Source organism: Caretta caretta, chromosome 3, assembly GCF_965140235.1.
Source record: "Caretta caretta isolate rCarCar2 chromosome 3, rCarCar1.hap1, whole genome shotgun sequence".
Lineage (NCBI taxonomy): Eukaryota > Metazoa > Chordata > Testudines > Cheloniidae > Caretta > Caretta caretta.
The window spans coordinates 24,491,812-24,506,631 of record NC_134208.1 but is presented as its reverse complement, the minus strand read 5'-3'; the positions used below and the strand labels follow the sequence as shown (position 1 = coordinate 24,506,631).

The 14,820-nt window shown below is 45.2% G+C and overlaps 1 protein-coding gene across 1 annotated transcript in view; it reads left to right on the top strand.

The window, feature by feature from the left end:
- The first annotated feature begins 359 nt into the window (after positions 1-359).
- Positions 360-14,820, top strand: part of KCNS3 (potassium voltage-gated channel modifier subfamily S member 3) — a 78,172-nt gene continuing 63,711 nt past the window's right edge. Inside the window, exons 1-2 of the mRNA XM_048845569.2 lie at positions 360-503; positions 1,212-1,360. The gene's annotated coding sequence lies outside the window, so the exon portion shown is untranslated. The remainder of the gene's footprint in view (positions 504-1,211; positions 1,361-14,820) is intronic.

The window sequence follows — 14,820 nt, the reverse complement described above, 5'->3', positions numbered from 1 at the left end:
AATAATACACACACACCGGTGGGAGAGGTAACAGAGCAAACACTCCGCCCCAACTCTGCTCTGATGCCGGGGCTGGCTGGGGTTCCAGCGCCCAGGATCGCTCATGTTCCCGGTCCCATCCCAGCCGCGGCTTCACTTGCTGGCACTTGAGGTCTCTGGCAGCCTCCTGTCTCGCACCGCGCCCAGGAGCTCGCCCTTGGTGTCCCCGGACGGCCGGGGCGGGGGGGCAGGCTGAGTCTGGGGGGGAGGGGGGGGCGCTGTGTCCGCAGTGGGGGTGCGCACAGCCCAGCCGGAGCTGGGACTCGGCGGCCAAGGGGCTGGGGAAATCCAATGGGGAAGGCGCCTCTGCGTGGCTAACCCCGCCCACCTCTCCCTGCGCATCTTCCCCAGCGCCGCGCCGTGCCTTGGCGAGCCGGGTCGGGCCGCGGGGCTCGCTGCGGGAGCTGGAGAGACGTGTGGATGGGCAGCTCCGCGCCGGAACCAGCCGCGGCCCCCGCGCCCAGGTATGTCTGTCAGTCAAGCCGGCGGCTTTGCCTTTCCAGCCGGGCCGCCCCTCCCCACTCACACCGCCCGCCCCTTACGGCGGCAAGCCCAGCAGGGAGCCCAAAACTTCCAGCGGCTGCCCCCGACCCTGAACCCCGGCCAGCGCCGTGGAGCAAGAAGTCAACTTCGGTCGTGCCTCTCGGCCACCCCCCTTCCCAGCCCGGCGCTGCTCCTCGCTCCAGTCCCCTGGCGGAGTTGGGGCGCCAAGTTTCCGTGTAGTTTGAGGGGCTGCTTCGGCTGTCGTCTGCTGCTGGGTGCCTGGGGACGATTCGTCCCGGGGAAGGCTCTTCTGCCTTTCGTGTGCAGCGTGTGGGGAGACTGCCTGCCCTGCGTGCGGGGAACACCGCTGGCTCTGCCCTGGGGCCAGCGCTGATCGGTTAATTCGAATCAAGTCCCTTTGGACGCGAGAAAGTCGCTCGTTTATATTTGGGGTCCGTAGCGCCCTGGGCTGGGGCTGAGGACTCGGGGCTCTCTTTGGCCCCTGGAAGAAGAAGCGTCTGCAATTATGGTGATTACTCCCGTCTGATCTTGGACGAGAGGCTGGGGTTTAGCTAGTTAGTTGCGCTGCTGCTGGGAAGGGTCACTTTCGTTCGTAGCTTCTCCAGGGCAGATCAATAGGTGCATAGCTGAGTCCCTTTCGCATTGCGGAGCTCACTCTTTCCTTTCAGAACATAGTGAGACAAAAAGGAAAGTAGCTTTAAAACAGCCTTCAATCCTAACAAGAGACTGGCCAAGAGGATCTGAAACAGCTCCCATGGATGGCAGGCTCAAATCGGACTTGCTAAGCTGGAGGTAGACTCCCTGCTTGTGGATCAAGGTAGGGTTTTTTGTTGTTGTTGTTGTTTTTTAAAGTGCCTCCCTCTTATAATGAAGAATTTTAATCTGTGTTTCAATGAGACAATGAAAATCCTCATGGCTCACTTTCAGAACTCTTTTCCAGGGATCACAGTCTGACACAGCCCCATTCCAACAGTTTATTCTTACCTAATGCAAAGTACAACTGCTGATTGGTCTTTGTGAGCTATAGTCTTAAACAGAGTACCAGTGATGTATCTAGAGGGAGGGTGTACCTGAAGACTTGAACAGCAGGAGTATATTGATTCCATTACAGAATTTACAGATCTACCAACAAATCCTTTTAGCACAATTTCTTTCCCAGAATTAAAGTTATCTAAGCTTCTATCACTAAAAGAGGTGGAAAGATGGAATGAGTTAGTTAGAGTAACTTCTAAATAAGTAAAAAGAAAAGGAGTGCGGATGAAGTGAGCTGTAGCTCACGAAAGCTTATGCTCAAATAAATTGGTTAGTCTCTAGGGTGCCACAAGTACTCCTTTTCTTTTTGCGAATACAGACTAACACGGCTGTTACTCTGAAACCTGTTCTAAATAAGTGCAATAAAAAGAATGTATCTATAGGTAAGCAACAATTCACTATGTATAGCCATGAGCCAATTCTTTTTTTTTAAAGTGACTAGTGATTCTGGGTGCTTCAGTTTTTGCGTGTCCAACATGAGATGCATTAAAGGAGACTGATTTTTCAGAGGGTGGGCATTCTGGGCAATGGTTTCTTATTTTAGCCATTTTTCTTGATCGTGAGCACAGTATTCTAAGAAAATGTATCATTGTTATAATCAACTGGAATTGAATAATTTGTTTTAGCAATAATTGGCCAGGTTTCCTGAAAGTTTGGCAAGAAACAACTGGCTTTACAACTTTGCTTAGTATGTGAAAGAATCAGTTAGGGGTGTTGCCAGTTTGTCACCAAGCAATTATTTGTGACAAGAGCAGAGAGATCTAGGGAATTGTGTCTGCCAAAGCCCATGCTTGAACTGAATTGTATGTGGGGGAATATTGGCTAATGGTGGAAAATCTGAATTTTGAATATTTTCAAGATTCTGAATTTAAACTACTAGTAAAAACAGGATGTTATGTCCTGATAATACTTCTTTAAAATATGGTGTTAAATTAAATTTTTCATAGCTGAACAAACATAAAGGAGAGCAACACCACTTGACTTAATTGAAAGTGAAGAACAATTTAAGAAAACTTATTTAATTAAGTAAAATCTACTAAGTATATTGGTAATTTAGGATGTAAAGCAACTTTCTAAGAGGAGCCAGTGAGTGCATCCTTCCTCTGTTCTTTCTGCCAGAGAAAGTAAGTGTGCGCGCGCGCGTATGTGTATATAATTCATAGCACTAAGCCAAGAACAAAAATATCAGCAGTCCTTCAACAAGATGTCCTTAAATACAAGCAGAAGAAGGGGAATGAGAAGGGATCAGATTCTGATTTCAGTTACGCTGATGTAAATCCAGAGTCACTCCATTGAAGTCAATATTCTAGATTTGTGAGATCAGAATTTGTCCTAAAATGTCCTTTGCACCAAAAAAAGGTAATAATTTTATTAAGATAATGTTGAAATAAAAAGAAAAGTACAGAGTTTAGGCATAGAAGTTTCTGGTTATCTGGGAATAAGGTACAGATTATCAAGGGGTGCGAAATTCGATTTAGGAGCTGGTGGAGTAAGGATTACATAATCTGCAGTCTCCCCGATTGGGGGTGAAAGTTTAACGGGTCAAAGTACAGACCTTGAGCTATGGGTAAGTTATCCATATAATGGGTATGTTCAGGTGTGGAGTATAATGAGCGGATACGATGATGGGGATGGATCTACCCTACCAAGAAAAAAGAAAAGGAGTACTTGTAGCACCTTAGAGACTAACCAATTTATTTGAGCATGAGCTTTCGTGAGCTACAGCTCACTTCATCAGATGTATACCGTGGAAACTGCAGCAGACTTTATATACACACAGAGATCATGACACAATACCTCCTCCCACCCCACTGTCCTGCTGGTAATAGCTTATCTAAAGTGATCATCAGGTGGGCCATTTCCAGCACAAATCCAGGTTTTCTCACCCTCCACCCCCCCACACAAATTCACTCTCCTGCTGGTGCTAGCCCATCCAAAGTGACAACTCTTTACATAATCAAGTCGGGCTATTTCCTGCATAAATCCAGGTTTTCTCACATCCCCCCCACCCCCATACACACACAAACTCACTCTCCTGCTGGTAATAGCTCATCTAAACTGACCACTCTCCAAGTTTAAATCCAAGTTAAACCAGAACATCTGGGGGGGGGTAGGAAAAAACAAGAGGAAACAGGCTACCTTGCATAATGACTTAGCCACTCCCAGTCTCTATTTAAGCCTAAATTAATAGTATCCAATTTGCAAATGAATTCCAATTCAGCAGTTTCTCGCTGGAGTCTGGATTTGAAGTTTTTTTGTTTTAAGATAGCGACCTTCATGTCTGTGATTGCGTGACCAGAGAGATTGAAGTGTTCTCCGACTGGTTTATGAATGTTATAATTCTTGACATCTGATTTGTGTCCATTTATTCTTTTACGTAGAGACTGTCCAGTTTGACCAATGTACATGGCAGAGGGGCATTGCTGGTATACATCTGATGAAGTGAGCTGTAGCTCACGAAAGAAACATTCCCTCTGTGACCACTCCAGGCACATCAAAATTTCCCAAGGGAAGAATAAAACAATCAAAAGCCAGAGTGAATAATAAATCAGGCAGTCAAGATTACCCTAAGAATTTAATTACAGTTTCCAAAGAATAATAGTAACAATCAAGTCAGCAAGTTAACATCAACACTGGTGGCTTGATTCAGCCCGGACAGAATGAATGTCACAGGGGCCCAAATCCTCAAGGGTATGTAGACTCTTAACTTCCACTGGTTTCCTAAATACATTTGAGGATCTGGGCCATTGTTCCTGGGTGCAAAAAGTCTGCCTGGAGTTGAGATGCAGCTGCACAAGACATCTCAAACTCCTGTTCCACCAGGGAACTTGCAAGTGGTTGGGGAGGTGGCATTGCCAGGCTTACGGATAGACTGATTCAGCATATTCCCTTGATAGCCTCTGCCACTGATGCTCCCTATGTATGGGAATGTTCTGGCAGAGCCCTTGGGTCAAATCAATGTTGGAAACACAACCTGTCCTGTCTCCTGGAATGAGTGTTGCCCCCTAACCTGTAGCTGCCTGCACTCCATTCCGGTTTTATTTATACTCCTCAGTGCCAACAGAAGTGAATCAAGCTCTACATACCCAGCCATTCTAATGTAAATTAAATACCAGTTAGCAAGGAGATAAGAGCATTTGTGTATTTTTGTTTGTTTTTGCCCTTAAGAATCTGGATGCTGTGTTGGGGCTCTGACTGCTCTAGCTTTAGCGGAGGAACAGCCGGTCTCCATCCATCCTGACTATATATAAACAGGCCACTCCTCCTGTTTACCTTCCTCCTTTGAATCCCTCTCAGATTCTTTTCAGTTGTTTTGCAACATCCCCCTCTCTGTCAAGCCTTGCCATTTGAAGAATGCAATTACCTGCCACTGGGGCATTTACATTTCAAAAGACCTACCCAACTGTAATAAGAAAAGGAGTACTAGTGGCACCTTAGAGACTAACCAATTTATTTGAGCATGAGCTTTCGTGAGCTACAGCTCACTTCATCGGATGCATTCAGTGGAAAATACAGTGAGGAGATTTATATACACACAGAACATGAAACAATGGGTGTTATCATACACACTGTAAGGAGAGTGATCACTTAAGATGAGCTATTACCAGCTGGGGTGGGGGGACCTTTTGTAGTGATAATCAAGGTGGGCCATTTCCAACTGTAAAAGTATTAAATGCAAGACTCAAATCCCCAAAGCAACATTATTCCCTTGCTTTCAAACTTCAGAGTTGTGGCACGTCTGCCAGGGGAAATACAATAAAATAAAATGGAGGCTCATGAATAAATAAGTTATTCCACTAGCCTACTGTTCGTGGGTATTTTCTAGCTTATTTTTCTCTTTTTTGCTGCTTTTTCTTTCTCTCCTCCCATCTTCCATTTTCATGAACTTCTAATTCTGCTCAAAAAGAAACGGAGTACTTGTGGCATCTTAGAGACGAACACATTTATTTGAGCATAAGCATGCATCCAGTGGAGTGAGCTGTAGCTCGCTTCAGCTTATGCTCAAATAAATGTTTGTCTCTAAGGTGCCACTAGTACTCCGTTTCTTTTTGCAGATACAGACTAACACGGCTGCTACTCTGAAACCTGTCATTCTGTTCAGTTGCTTCTCCTTTTTTTTTTACCCACTTTTTTTCCCTGTTTTCTTCAAAAACAAAACAAAACCATGCTTCTCTCACTTCCTATTTATAAAATATGTATATCCCCTAGTCTGGTTCTTCTTAAACAACCAAATCCTCAGCTGGTAAAAATGGTCTTAAGGTATATCTACACTACAGCTGCTAGAGCTGTACCGCTGTAGTGTAGACACTTCCTATTTCAACAGAAGGGATTTTCCTGTTTTCTCTGGGAGACTATAGCTATGTTGATGGAATAATTCTTTCGTTGACCTACCTGCACTAAGGGTTAGATTGACCTAATTACATCGTACAGGGTGCAAAACTTTTCACAGCCCTGAGTGATGTAGCTAGACTGATCAAATTTTTAAGTGTAGGCTAGAACCATGGATCTGTTCACTTCAGTGGAGCTTCACCAATTCATGCTAGTTGAGCATCTATTCCCATAGTTTATTTTCCTTTTCTCTCCTCCTGGCTTCTGTGTCCTCTTCCATTATTCTTTGCCATATTCATCATTCTCTCTGCTTTTATCTTTCTGCCCCCTTTGATTTTTTCCTTGTTTCTCCCCCCCGCCTTTAATTTATTCTGTTCTACTTTATTCTATGTAAGTTCTTATACTACCCTAGTCAATGTTATATCTGAGCACTTTCAGAAGTTCACATGACTAATATCTGTCACCTGTGGTTCACTTTCTCTCTCAACCTCTCCCAACCAAGGAAATTCTGTGTGTAGTATAGTGTTTTGGCAGGGATTTTTTTTAAAAATAGATTTGTACACACTGATCTGCGTTTATGTTAGAGAAGGCAGGTCAAGAAATTGTGGAAGGCCAGTCAAGGAAGTGTGCCTTGCACTCAGAGCTGATGGTGGTGAAGTTTGTGATAGTCCTTGGTTCCTGGGGAGTTTCTTCCAGTCTAGACTGCCCCCCAAGAAAGCTCTGTCTCCCACACAGACAAGCTTTAACCTTATGGTAAAGACTTCCATTGTGCCTCAGGCGTGGAGCTATTGACTGTGGTTCTCATTCTGGGGCCTTAGGAGATCTTTTAGATATCTTGGGCTCAGGCCATTGAGTGCCTTGAAGTTAAGGACCAAGACCTTGAACTGGTCTCTATTCTCTGGGAGGCCAGGGTAGAGAGTCAAGGACCAGTTCAACGCTCTTGTGGTAGCCTGTGTTGCTCAGGAGATGTGCTGCAGCATTTAGTAGTAGCTCCTTTTTCCTAAGGGCTGATGGCTTCAGCCCATTTGGTTCTCCCTGTTCAGCCCTTCTCTCTGGCTACCCCATGTTATGCTGTCTGCTCCGCCACTGAGCCCTCCTGCCTCTCCCTTACTCCAGTAAGGTGGTGTAGGTTCCGTTTGGCTTTCTCCCATGTTGTCTCTATCCCATTCACCCACATGTATTCTCTTCGGGCCTCCCAGTGTTCCATGGCCTTGCTATGACCTCCCGTTCTCCGTCTTCTTGCCCCCACCATTTATTTCTCCTTCTTCCTATTCTCTGAAGTGTTAATGTGAAAGGAGGTGTGGCTCCTGCTGACTTCTGTTCTATCTGCCTTACCCTCTGCCTCGTGGGGGAGGAGCTGGGAGACAGCCTGCAGAAGAATGCCCTTCAGGGACCGAAAATCCAGTATGGTTGGCCTCTTAGGACCACATGCAGTGGCACATCTGACTCCCCCACTGTAATAGTGGATAACAGGACTTTGCTAATGTGGGAGTGAGAGTACGCCCACCATGTGCAATCACACATCCCAGCTATGGAAGTAAGAGTGGTTTTGATTGCAATTGGCATGGAGCAAAACAGCTCCTGGAAGATTTGCATCTGAAAGTGAGAACTCAGGCAACGAGAGCTGCTTGACCTCTGGATCTGGCAGCTTCAATATAAATTGCCATGGAACAGTTGGACAACGTTCCTCTCCGGCATCAGTAACAAGAATTGTTGTTTTTCTCCTGCATCCCATACATATTAATTCCTCTAGAGGAAAACAATCCTTTCCAATCTGCAGGACGGATCTCTAAGCTGCAGGGTGGATTTCTCTTGCATAATTTGTTACCCCACTGGCTCTCATCCCCTTTCCCCTCGCTGATGGGTTGGGAAAGTGGCAGCCCATTGCAATGTCACCTTTGTATTTCAGTCCCCCCAAGCTGTGGTTAAAGTAGATTGAAGCAGGAAGGGGTGCTCTCGCTACACCAGCCATTAGGCAGGAGCATCATGGGAGCACTGCTTATCTTAGCCAGGGCTGGAGGGCAGCTCCCTTCTGATTTTTACCAGAGGAGGTACTGTAAGCTTTGACTTTAGCACTTGTGTAACAGGGAAGGGGGACACTGAGGCACTATTATGTGTAGCTCTTGTAAACTCCCCTTCTCCCTGTAACTCAGTGCAACTCTTTGCTAAAACACAGGCCAGAGTCCTGTCTTTACAGGACTTTTCAGAACGCGCTACACAGAGTTAAACGTCGGGACTGTTGTATATAAAATCCTGAAAAGTGGGCGTTGGTAGTTCCCAGTCAGGTTCAAAGAGGGTTCCGTACAGTTTCTTAGGCCGTTTCTGTACAGTATGGCGCTGCAGCGGCGCAGCGGTATTGATGCAGGACCTGTGGTAAAGCTGCTCTGTGCTCATTGTAGAGAGCTCTCCCATTCGTATAATAAAACCACCTCCGTGAGTGGCAAAAGCTATGTCGGTGGGAGAGGCTTTCTTGCAGACATAGTGCTGTGCGCACAGGCCCTTATGTTGGTGTAACTTACATCGCTCAGGGGTGTGAATATTCCACCCTCATGAGCAACGTAAGTTTTGCTGACATAAATGACAGGGTAGACATAGCCTTAGGGACGGTCTACACTTAAAACGCTGCTGTAATGCTGCTGCAGTGCTTCAGTGAAGACTATGCTGAGGGGAGAGCTTCTCCCGTCAGCGTGGTTAATCCATCTCCATGAGCGGCGGGAATGCTGTCTACACTGGAGGGTGCGCTGATATAAGTACGTCATTCAGGGGGTTTGAAAAATCCCACCCCTGTGCGATGTAGTTATCCTGACGTAAGTTTATAGTGTAGACCTGGCCTTAGTAAACACATTTAATGCACACAGCAAACATAAATAGTAGAAAATATATTCTAAATAGTATTTGGAATACTATGAATAACTTTTCAATGTAGGCTGTTAAGCAATACATCTACTGGTATCCCTTATATAGATTTACATGTATTCAAATGTACGGTTCCAACATAACATGCTATACTTCAGCACGCACAGCTAAACACACTCCCTCTGATCTCCCCTCAGAGCTGATTTCTTACTCTTTATGGTGTGGTGATATGCAGTGTGTGCCACCGAGACTCTTCAGAGCTTGAGAAGAATTGCAGCAACTGAGTCCCTTCAAACGCTGCTGCAGAACAAGCTGTCGGCAAATACACAGTCTGGGGATCTTTACAGTTAGCACCATTCCAGCTCTTGGGTTAATAGCTTAATGGTCCACAGTTGCTGGTGAAGCAGAAGTCTACAGCCTGTATCCAAAGTGGTTCAGGTATTGGGATCAGCATATAAAATATTAATTCTCTGCTTCATGCTTCTATACTATCCTCTCTCCTCCCAGTGATGAGAGCTGGTGCTACCATTCAGATTTCAGTGCAGAAATCTAATGATGTCTGAGGAGAGCATGTTGCATAAAGCAATGGGACATTTGTCATTGGGAGCAGGATTGGGCCCATAATTTGTCATGTGCTTTGGGATGAAATGCATTCTATTAATGTACTATATGCTTACTACCAACGAGAACACAGGTATTTAAAAAAGAAAACATGGGTACTGTCCTCAACAGTATTTTCCTTTTAATATGGGGATTTTATTGTATCTTTAAAAAAACATAATTGTTTTTCAGTTGTTAAAATAACTATAAACTACCAAATTGGCTAATTATTCTGAAGCTGCTCTTTAATTTGGTTAAATGTTCTTTATTACAACTTTAAAGAAAATCAGATTAGGGTTTGACTTTGAAAAGGGCAAATCTAATTATTGCAACATCTCTTTCAGTAAGGTTTCAGTAGCTTAGTTCTAACAGAGTGGCATGTATTGAATAAGGGTTTCAGCATTGTATTGTAGCAGCAAGATTGTTTTTTGTGTGTGGATAGCCTACTCATAACGAAGCTGCTTTATAGAATCCTCTCAAGCTAAAATGCTCTGTACTTCACATATTAATACATGATAAAGCTCACCTAGTATTTGCAATGGAAAACATGGTGTTTACCCTGATGGGTTATGCAAAGATGGGCACTCGCCCATTCAAGTCAGTGAGAGTTGAGGATGCACAAAGAATGTATGGTTGGGTCCCATATGATATTTTACTACAGCCCCATTTGCAAGGCATAATTAAAGGCATGTCAATATTTCCATTATAAGCCGTTATTTTCAGGGGGTTGTAACTTGCTCTTAATGTCTGCAGGGCAGGCCAGGAGCAAATATTTTTTCCTACAGATTAATAAAAATGTTGTTTGATACAGAGGTGCCAAACCAAGAAGTGATTAACTCTTTCAGATACTTGGGGTATTCAATAGCTCAAAGCAGAAACGCTGCAGCTCTGACTTTTGTTCTTGAAGTTAACAAATACATCTAAAGTGCCCAAACCTGCAAACACTTAGTACTAGGCAGAGTGCTCACCTGTCATTTCATTGAGCCAACCTCCTCTAAGGGCTGTTGTTAAGTAGTTGAGGTTAGAATGAAGGTCCTGCCTCCTTACTGTCCCTCTCACCATGGGGGGTGGGCTGTTCAAAGGCCAAGATCCTACATGACACTAAGGCACGTATTTAACTTTAAGCATGGAGTGCTTCCATTGACTGTAAAGGGACTGCATATGAGCTTAGAATTAAGCATGTGCTTAAGAGCCTCATCCAGTTCCTATTAAAGTCAATGGACAGACATCAAGGACCTGTTCTAAGTCCCAGTGAAGTCATTGGGGTCTCTTCCATTGATTTCAGTAGAAGTTGGATTGAACACTTGTTGACTTCTTCAATAGGAGCTGAATCTAGTCTAGTGGTTCTCAAACAGCGTGTTGTGACCATCAGCAAACGGGGATGCGGCAATCCCTAGTGTGTTGAAGATGCTATTTTGCTCTGCACAGCGAGACCTTGCGTGTACAGTGTGTGCAAGGTCATGATGCATGGGGGACACCATTTTGTAGAGCAAAATGGCATCCTCTGTGGGACATGACCTTCCATTTAATGTGCGTATGAGGTGGTCACATTGTGCAAAGGATGACATTTTGCTCTTCAAAATGGCGTACTTCACGCTGTCTGGTGTCCTTGGAGGAAATAATTCATTAAAATGGGGTCATGCCAGCAAAAAGTTTTGAGAACTGCTGATCTTTTCCTAAGAGCTTTACAGAATCAGAGCCCAAGGGATCAGTTACTGGCTCCCACAAGCGCAAGGACTGCAATTGTGGCAGGCTCTCATACAGTTTATGCAAGCCAGCTCTCTGTATCCTGCCCCCCGCGTATGGATTAAGGACAATCTAGCCCTTAGCGTGGTGAATATTGTAATGAACCATTAGATCTTGGATGTTTTAATTCACTCCACATTGAAAGTTGGCAGAGTGCTCTAAGCCTGTCAGCATTTTCTCCTCCCAAGGTTTTATTTAAATATATTTGGCCATGTTCTCATTTGAATGTAGCAAAAACAAACAAAAACCAACCAGAGAACTACTTTCAGTTGGTTTCATCCTCTCCCCCTTCCCTCCCCACCCAACGTGTCTTAGTGGGAAAAAGAAAAATACACTTTAATTTTTGCAGCTAAATAGTAATTTGTTGAACTGGGATTTATTGGTATGTTTTGTTTTAAACAGCTGTTTATAAATGGAAACCATCTAGGTAGAAAACAAATAAACAAAAAACCCGAAACAAATTCGTCTTAAAATTTTCTGTACAATTGTAGAGGGTATGCTTAATTAAAAGCTTATTCTGGTTCTAGAGTGTTCCCAATTTTGAAGTATAGGGAATCTCTCTAAAGTCAAACTGAACTGATTAAGGCCCTGACCCTGCACACTCATGCATGTTTAACTTTACACATTGGGGATGGTCCATTTTAGTTGGGACCAAAGTGTGCTCACTGTATTCCACAAAATTGCAATAACTGGAAGAATTTAGAGAAGATTTTTCTCCATTTTCTTGTTCTGTTTGTTCCATTCTGCATTTGACAGCACTGTCTCTCCTTTATAGTCAGGGTCTCTCATCTTGCATCAGAATCTGCTAGCATGGACACCTCTCACTTGTGAAGCCCCCTTGAAGCCAGTGGGGTCCATGTGCAAGGCTATATGGACTAGACTGAAGGATTGTGGCAAAACCTAATGCATGTGCTTAGCTTTAAGCACATGGTAGTCTTAATGATGTCAGACTATTCATGTTTCAAGTTAGGCACAGACATAGGTGGAAATCCTGGCCCTACTGAAGTCAATGACAAAACTCCCACTGGCTTCAGTGGGACCAGGTTTTCACACTAAGGTTATGTCTACATTGGTCTGCAGTTTGGACTATGGGGGTGTGAATAGCAGTGCACACCAAAGTGCTCTGCTGTAACTCTTCCCCCTCTCTTCCTCCCCCAGCTGCATTGTCTCCCTGCCCCCCCTTCCCCCCCCCCGGTGTGGATGTTGTGGGCGCAAATTAAAAGTTCCTACTTCACATTAATTGGACCTGTTTGAAGAAAACATGATAATGGCAGCTGGGAACCTAACTTCCCCCTAAGCCACGCAGCTGTCAAGCAGTCTATCAAGTGCCATGCACTTCAGGTGGCCCTCCTCCCACTGCCATGCTGCTTCTGCCCTCTGCCTTGGAGCCCCTGGCCAGCTGCTCCTGGGAGCCTCCTGCTTGCTGTGTGTGTGGGGGGGTGGGGTTATGCATCTTTAGGAAAATGTGGTTGTAAAACCAAAAAAAAAAAAAAAAAAGAGAGAGACTCTGGTTGTAGTACCAGCTCCTCTGAACTCATTTTTGAATCTGTATAAGTTTCACTCTGTGTCCCCTTTTAGGCCCCAGTCTTTCTCCCATTAAAGTCAAAGGCAAACTTCACATTGACTTCAAAGAGAGCAGTGTTGAGCCCCAAATTTTTAGTTTGGTATTTCTGTACATGTATATTTTATACCTATCGACATGACCAGAATACTACCTGTTTGTATATAACCTTTCCCTAGAATAGATAGAAAAGCACCATTACAATGTGTTGTGCCAATGTGCAGCATTTTCCTGCATATTAAAATGCATTAATAGCTACTTAATTCTACACGCAAAGATGATACATGATGATGCTAACGGAGCTGGTGAGATGTATTGCATCAATGTTCAGTAGTAGTATTTAATAAACTACTTATTTTCAGGCAATTCCTTCTCTTCATTAGTTCTGATTAGAGCTGGGATAATGCCTCAAAAATGTCTGTGAATATTCACCCAAATAGAACATTTGGTTGCTGTGTCTGTGTTCAGGTCCTTTCTGTGTTTGCAATCCACAGATATTCTTGCAAATGCTTTTTCTGACTGAATGATTGTGGAAACAGTGAAGTTTAAATGAACAGCAGGAATATTCAAGGAAACCCATTTCTGCTTAGTGGAGTGACCAGACAGCTAATGCCTTCCTGAAAAGCTGGGGTGGATGTTGGAGGACGGTGGCCTCACAAATAGTAATGGTGAATTGGTGCTCCACAAAGCTCTCAGATCCAAAAAGACTGAGGGTTCTAAGTAGAGGTGGAGATGGGTTTCACTTCACTTCTGAACCTTGGAAGTGAAACATGGATTTTTATGGATCTAAACAGACTTGAAAATTTTTGTTTTTCAGGTGAAAACAAAAGTGTGGTTCAGGCCTGTCCCACTTTAGTTAGTCAAAAACTCCTTAAAGCAGAGTGTTTTACATTTTTACCAGGGCCCTGTCTACTCTGGCAAGTTTGTGCACAGTAAAGCTTTGAGCACTGTAACTCCTGAGGTGCACACACTGCCAAGCCACTTAGTGTGCAGAAACTGCACAGATGCAGCGCTCTGAAAAAAAACACCCCCATGAGAGGCGTACAGTTTCCTGTGCCGGGGCTACAGCGCTGCGGTCCAGTGTAGACACCGTGGTGATTACAGCGCGGCGATTGGCCTCCGGGAGGTGTTCCACAATACCTGTTCTCGCCTCTCTGGCCATCAGTTTGAACTCTACTGCCCTGCCCTCAGGTGACCAACTGTCAGCCCCACCCCGTACAGTCCTTTTGCAAATTTGAAAGTCCCCTTTCTGTTTGCTCGGTGACGCATGCAGTGGTCTCAGTGCATCTGTCCAGGTGGCCGTGCTTGCTCCATGCACCAGGCGATCCCCCGCTTGGAGCAGTGCCGAGCTGCTGGACCTCCTCAGCATTTGGGGAGAGGAGGCAGTGGAGTCACCGCTGCGCTCCAGCCATCGGAATTATGATACCTGCGGACAGATTTCTAGATGCATGATAGAAAGGGGCCATGACCGGGACACATTGCAGTGCAGGGTCAAAGTGAAGGAGCTGCAAAACGCCTACCACTCCAGTGCTACGCCCACAAGCTGCTGGCTCTACAAAGAGCTGGATGCGATACTCTGGCGATCCCACCTCCACTGTGAAGGACTTTGTGGATACTTTGTTGGCTTGCATGCCAGTCGAGAGTGGACTGAGCCAGGAGGAGGCAATCATGGACGAAGAGGGGTAGGGGGACCCAGAGGCAGAGGATGACTTGGAGGCCAGAGATACATGCAGTCAGGAGCTCTTTTCTATCCCGGAGGAGCCTAGCCAGTCACAGCAGTCAGATCTTGGCGAACCGCAAACAGGAGAGGAGGCCCCTGGTGAGTGGATCTGATTTTGGGAATTGTTGAAGCGAGTTGTTGGGGGCTGGAGGGTTGCAGAAAGCAGGCTTGTCTCCCACCTCATACCTAGCCTGAGCGGCCGAACAGGCTGTTGATCCACTTCCTCATTTCACAGGAATCTTCCCTCAGTGATCTCCAGGAAACTGTCATGGAGATACTGGGCAATCTGCTGCCGCAGGTTCCTCGGCAGAGCTGCTTTGTTTCTTGCCCCATTAACGGTAACTTTCCTGCGCCACTTTGCCCTGACGAGTGAGGGGACCATTGCTGCACACAGGCTAGCCACATAGGTGCTAGGGCAGAAGCCGCAGGCTTG